The 7,145-nt window shown below is 40.7% G+C and overlaps 1 protein-coding gene across 1 annotated transcript in view; it reads right to left on the reverse strand.

Moving 5' to 3' along the window:
• The window catches only part of SUMF1 (sulfatase modifying factor 1), a 94,367-nt gene that overhangs the window by 56,940 nt on the left and 30,282 nt on the right, over nucleotides 1-7,145 (reverse strand). The gene's annotated exons all lie outside the window — the stretch shown is intronic.

Genomic DNA, 7,145 nt, shown 5'->3' on the forward strand with positions numbered 1-7,145 from the left:
TGGCTGGATGGCATCACCGATTCGATGGACGTGAGTTTGAGTGAACTCCGGGAGATGGTGATGGACAGGGAGGTCTGGCGTGCTGCGATTCATGGGGTCGCAAAGAGTCGGACATGACTGAGTGAATGAACTGAACTGAACTGAAATCTAACAACAAAAAAAAGACATTATCTCTTGAATTCCCTGGTGGTCCAGTAGTGAGGACTCGTTTCACTGCTGTGCTCCAGGTTCAATCCTGAGTTGGGGAACTAAGATCCAGAAAGCCACACATGCACCCAAAACAAACAAACAAAAAGGCACAGTGTTATGTGGCAGGTTAGATGGGAAGGGGCTTTGGGGGAGAATGCATACATTTATATGTAAGGTTGAGTCCGTTCACTGTTCACTTTAAACTACTACAACATTGTTAATCAGCTATACCCCAATACAACATAAAAAGTTTTTTTAAAAAGGTATTATCTCGCATCATAAAGCCCCACAGTGATTAAATAAATATGTATCTAAATGATGTATCTTTCAAGAATCTGAAAAAGACACTGCTAGCTAATCCTCTATAAGCTCGAACAACTGGGACAACTGGTACCACTCTGATGTAAAAGATGAGGAAACAGCATTAATCTTACAACTTGGTGCCAGGCTGAAGGTCAACCAAGATGGTGGGAGACCAAGCTGAAGCACCGAATACAGAGCTGCAGTGTGTTCACAAAAGACCCTGGTTAATATCCAGCCCAACATGAGGTGTGTGGCTCTGGGCAAATTCATTGCTTGTCTGGCCCCAAAGTCCTCATCTGTGAAATGAGAGCAGCCTCCCAGTTGCCCACCTCAGACTCAGAGCAGGGTGAATCTAAAAGGATTGGGAAGTGCTCAGCCCACATCCTGTTCCCAGGACCTTAACTGCTACTTTACAGCTCTGTCAACCCATATACCAATATCAAGTGGCCCTTGTTTTGTTCCTTTTCATTCATTTGTGCTTTCTCTGTTGTGTCTGACTCTTTGCAATCCCATGGACTATAGCCCGCCAGGCTCCTCTGTCCATGGAATTTTCCAGGCAAGAATACTGGAGTGGGTTGCTATTTCCTCCTCCCGACCCAGGGATCAAACCCACATCTCTTGCATCTCCTGCACAGGCAGGCAGATTCTTTACCATTGCGCCACCTGGGATTGTTTAGAGATTGGTTAAAAACTTGATTTTGGAGTCAGTCAAAATGAGATTTGAATTACGACTCTGCCATGCAGAGGGTAACCCTTGGCAACCTCCCTACTGAGGTCCCTACATCTGTTTTCTCAACTGTAAGATGAAGGCAGTAACAATGCCTATTCAGAGATTATTACAAGGAAACCAAACATACATCCAGAGCTTAAGACTATGCCGAGCACTTAGCAAGCACTCAGTAAAGGGAAGCAGTCAACCATGGACCTCATGACAATCAAGGAGAGAGTTACCAAAAAAAAATTACCATCATCAGTGATGCTAATACTAAGTAAAGAACAGAAGTTTGCAAATGATTCTTCTGCTGTAAACCGGAACGGACTCAAGTTATCCCCAAGACAATGCTGCTCTCAGTCCTCTGCGTCCTGACGAGCCGGGCTGAGTGGAAGAGATGGGGGATGTGTTCCCGGCTAACAATTACAGCAATCACCAAGAACACCAAACTCTGTTCTTGTTCTTTTTCTCACATCAGCACAATCAAAACATTCACGGTATTCCAATCACAATTTGATGGGAAAAGCCAAATTCTTTTATATCTCAATGAAAGAGGCATTATGTCCTTTGAGGACACTACTGCAGAGTGTTTTCTCTTTCAGAGAGCAGGAGAGGTGAAAGGCAGGGCTTCTTCCTCTTTCTTCTGTGGCACTGTGGAATCTTTAATCAGGGCGGGCGGTGGGGGGGTGGTGTTCTCGCTCACTACACTGCTTGATATTTGCCACCAGGGAAGCCCGTTTAAGTGCCAGCGACAGGTAATTCATTCCGCGTCAAGGGAAGATGTGCAGAGAAAGCCCAGGTCATCCCACTCTTAACATTTCAAGATTTTCAGATTACTCACCCAATTCTAACCCATTCCCAACACTAAGGTCACCAGAAGTTTCTATTTCTCAAATTTTAAAAAAAAAAAAAAAAAAGAATTTTTAAAAGGCAGATATGGCAAATGCTAGCTTTTGTTAAATCTGGGTGGTGGAAACTAGAATGCCTATTTTTCTTATACCCTATTATGTTTTGAAATATTCCATCATTAGCAACTTTTTAAATGGATTTACTTATCTCTTCTACTGCGATGGGCATTTGGGCAGTTTCCAGTTTGAGCTACTGTGAATGGTGCTACTTCTGTGAACATTCTTGGTAGCTCATGACTCAGGAAATATGCAGAAGCATTCCTGCTGAGTGCACGCTGTGGAGTGGAATGGCTGGATCCCAGGGTCCACACATGCACAGCGTTAGTAAAGACAACCAAACACAAGCCTTAATGGCAGAAGTCCTCCAAGGTTCCCAACCTTCTTCAATGGGAAAATTCCACAGAGTTGGCTTGTGTGGGGAAGACCCGGGGCAGCTGCCCCTGTGGCCTCTGAGTCCATTCTCTTTTCCTCTCTGCTTCCCCTCAACTCACTCTGGTCACACATATTTATTGAGCACCTACCATCTGCCAGGTTCCCTTTTTAGGAACCTCATTCCTAAAGGAAATCTTCAACTCCCAGAATCCTGAGAGTATGACTTAAGACTTTTGGTATATTGAGAGTTTCTCAATTATTTATTGTACATATTAATATTTATCGTACATGGTTAACTACTCACTTTATCTTCTTCCAAAAATATCTGTAAAACTCAGATTGGTGAGTCCAGGTACACACATCAGTGCTATAGTTCCTACTCAATTTCTTTCCCATCATATACACACACTTTCTCATTTTACATATCTGCTTTCCAGTTCTCTTACTATCGTTCTCTCCTGAAAGCTTTTACATTTCTTAATAACCCATCCAATACAGACCATCTCAGCACTACTGATTTATTGGGCCACACAATTCCTTGATGGAGGGGGCTGTTCCGTACACTGTAGGAAGCCCTGCAGCATCCCAGACCTCTCCCCACTAGATGCCAATAGCATCCTACTCCCCACTCAACTGTGAGAACCAAATTACGACTCAGCCATAAAACATATTTTGAGTCACTTCTAATGAGGTGGCTGAACCTAGAGCCTGTTATACAGAGTGAAGTAAGTCAGAAAGGGAAAAACAAACATCGTATATTAACACATATATATGGAATCTAAAAGGATGGTACTTATGAACCTATTTACAGGGCAGCAGTAGAGACACAGACAGAGAGAACAGACTGTAGACACAGTAGGGGGAAAGAGAGAGTGGGACGAGTAGAGAGAGTGGCATGGAAACATATACATTACCATATGTAAAACAGACAGCTGTACGACTCAGGGAGCTCAAACCTGGTGCTCTGAGACAACCTAGAGGTGGGGGTGGAGTGGGAGGTGGGAGGGAGTTTCAAGAGGGAGGGGCCGTATGTATGTATGGCTGACTTATGTTGATATATGACAGAAACCAACAAAATATTGTAAAGCAATTATCCTCCAATTAAAAAACAAATAAATTTTAAAAAGAGATAAAACAAATAAAAAAATTGTCTCCACATTCATGAAGCCCCAAACGAGACAAAGCTTGGGGGCCTATGAGAGGACCGTAGGACACCCGCGCCTATGAGAAAGACTGTAACTCTACATCACAATGGTCAGACACAGAGTCAGGAACCACTTCCGCACCAGACACATGAAGAAGGAAAGATAAGCAATCAGAGTCACCCACACAGAGGACTTAGCTTACAGACAGGACATCATTCTTCTTAGCCAAGTTGTACTGGGAAAGCCATCTTTTCTAGACAAGCATACAACAAATCCCATCTGATGTCACCAGATAACTTCTCTCAAATATCACTGTTAACTCCACATTTTAAGACTTGTTCTTGAACTCCTGGTCATATTTTCAAAATAAATGCTCTTCTACTATGTTTAGTAATTTATGAAATAAGCAACTTTTGAGAGTCATACATAAGCCAGTTAAACAAGGTTACACAGCAAATTATAACACCTATGATTCCTTTTAACAGAAAGAGTCTTCATATGCATTCATTCCAGAGTCACAGCAACAACATGAGTGGTTTGGCACCTGTGATAAGCTTCATCCTAAAAAGAGAAACTGTAGGGGGCGGTGGATGTGGTTGCCCATCTACGTATTTTCTGTTCAACTAAGACACTTCTAGTTGAGTTACAGCACTCCCTTACATCCAGGGAGAAAAGGACTTTACTTGACCTATTTCTAGTCAAACCATCTCCATAGCAACTGTCTTGGGTTTAAGTTGAAACAGCTGTACCAGACAGCCAGCAATCAATTACAATGTAAATAGGATCCGTGTGAGTACTGACGTCCCCTTGAGACATGGACTTCAGAGGGCAAAGACATCGTTTCCCACCTCTCCCTAGGGACATAGACAGACGTGTAGTAACAGCTTAAAGAAAAGAAAAGGAGGAAGACAGCGAAGGTGCCTTTATTTTTGCCAGAAGTGGTAAATTATGCTTCTTATACACACATAGCCCAGAATAAAGTCGGCACAGGAAAAAGACAAAGCACTGTGTTAATATGCACATTCAAGTGTAAAAATGTCAAGTTCACAACTTTACAACTGTTCTCTTAAAAATTCAATACATTTAGACAAGCAAATTAAAAAGATGGATGTTTTTTGAAACGCAGTATAAACATGACAGTTACCCCTATAAAAACAGCCTGGGAGAATTTTTCAACTGGCACCAGCGAACAATAAGAAATCGCAGATCTGTTCAAATTCATGAAGTATAAATAAAACTGGGTGAGAATCAAATACAACTGAAGGAATCAAGTGGAATAGGAAGCACACAATGAGTAAAATCTCTTCTTCAGCACCCAATACAATTTGTATTTTCTACAATACAAATGTAGAAAATTGAGAAGTAGGCTTGAATAAAGAGTAAAAACAAATTCATCATGAAAATAGATAGGTAGTCAGGTCTGACAGCTTATTTCAAATTAAATCCTAAATCAGGTACCTTGACTACGTAATAGAATATGTGAGAGAGAAAAATGCATGCTTTTTCATAGAGTACAAACATTTATGAAACTTAAGGCCAATCTGAAAATGTTCAACATTTTTGCTCCAGTTCTTAATGAAATTCCTCATTATAGAATTCACTGCCTTCCTGAAATACCAGTTTGTACACTCTAAACATTTATTACATGTCCTTAAGAGAGGAGCAGAAATCCTAGAGTGTCACTTGTTAAAGACAATGTATAAAAACTGCAAAAAGGATCGTTAGCATCCAAGAACCCTTTAAAAGTGAGGTAGTTGACTCATTCTCCATTGAGACCTGCAGAAATATGGGGAAAGTAGATTTGGGGCTTTTTATTAAAAAATGTTTATTGAAGTATAGTTTATTTACAATATTGTATTCATTTCAGGTGTATAATATATACTCCACTTAAGATTACTACAGAACAATGGCTATATTTCACTGTGCTATATGACATATCCTTGTTCCTTATCTATTTAGTTTCCAGGAGTTTGTATCTTTTAATCTCCTACCCCTATGTCGCCTCTCCTCCCTTTTGTCTCCCCAGGATCACTAGATCGTTTTCTACATAGGTGAGTTTGTTTCTGTTTTGTTATATGTATCTGTTTGTTTCATTTTTTAGATTCTACATATAAGTGATAACATACAGTATTTGTCTTTCTATGTCTGACTTATTTAACTTAGTATAATGCTCTCTAGGTCTGGGATCTGAGGCTTTCTAAAAAAAAAATTCTGAAAACAAGAGAAATAATTTTTTATTTTTTTAAGTAAGTCTTTTATTTCTTTAGGCAAAGAAGCTTTTATTACAACTCTTTACAAAAAGGCTTCATTTAAGCTCCTTAAATTGCTACTGGCTTACCTACGAGCCTTTCTCAATGTCTAAAACAGGGAAATTACAGAACATATGAATGACATTTGATTGGTTCTGTACTTTGTTTTCGTGGCTTACAAGTTCTGAGGCTTCTGAGAAAAAAGGTCAAACAGAAGACAGAAAATAGAAAAGGCACCTAAGAAGCTCTCCCAGCCTGGCTGCCTGCTTAACACAAGCAGGCTTACAATGCTGCCAGGTTTTAAAGGTGAGAGGATAGGGAGGCCAACTGTTTAAATTCCCTCATTTTAAGGATGGAAAAATGAGCCCTGAAATGTGGCAGGTAGTGGTAGGGCTAGGGAAGGAACCCACAGCCACAGATATTCAATTTATAAGTCTGTTCTACTACCCAGGCTTTTCCAAAAGCTGTTTCCAGAGTCTTCCACAAGACGTTAATAGCTATGGAGGGGAGGAGGGGGCAGGGCGGTATGGGGCGGGTGGAAGGAAGTTCCACAATCAAAGCAGTCCATCTAGCCAGGAAAGCACTCAGGTAATCAAGTTAAACTAGTTTTTTTTAATTGCAGAACTCCTCAAAATCTTTGAACTGCTTACATTAACAGTCATGGTTAAGTTCTGAGTAACGGGAGATGGTCTTTGAGCCAAGGGCTTGGTAGGTTCCAATCCTGACTATTGACTACTTACTAGCTCTGTGACAGTGGGCAAGTTACTAAACCTCTCTGAGTTTGGTTTTCTCAATCAGCAAAATCAGCCTAGTAAGAGAACAACAGACTGGTTCCAAATAGGAAAAGGAGTACATCAAGGCTGTATATTGTCACCCTGCTTATTTAACTCATATGCAGAGTACATCATGAGAAACGAAGAAGCACAAGCTGGAATCAAGATTGCCGGGAGAAATATCAATAACCTCAGATATGCAGATGACACCACCCTTATGGCAGAAAGTGAAGAGGAACTCAAAAGCCTCTTGATGAAAGTGAAAGTGGAGAGTGAAAAAGTTGGCTTAAAGCTCAACATTCAGAAAACGAAGATCATGGCATCCGGTCCCATCACTTCATGGGAAATAGATGGGGAAACAGTGTCAGACTTTATTTTTCTGGGCTCCAAAATCACTGCAGATGGTGACTGCAGCCATGAAATTAAAAGACACTTATTCCTTGGAAGGAAAGTTATGACCAATCTAGATAGCATATTCAAAAGCAGAGACATTA

Source organism: Bison bison, unplaced genomic scaffold (genome assembly GCF_000754665.1).
Source record: "Bison bison bison isolate TAMUID 2011002044 unplaced genomic scaffold, Bison_UMD1.0 scf7180017864194, whole genome shotgun sequence".
Classification (NCBI taxonomy): domain Eukaryota; kingdom Metazoa; phylum Chordata; class Mammalia; order Artiodactyla; family Bovidae; genus Bison; species Bison bison.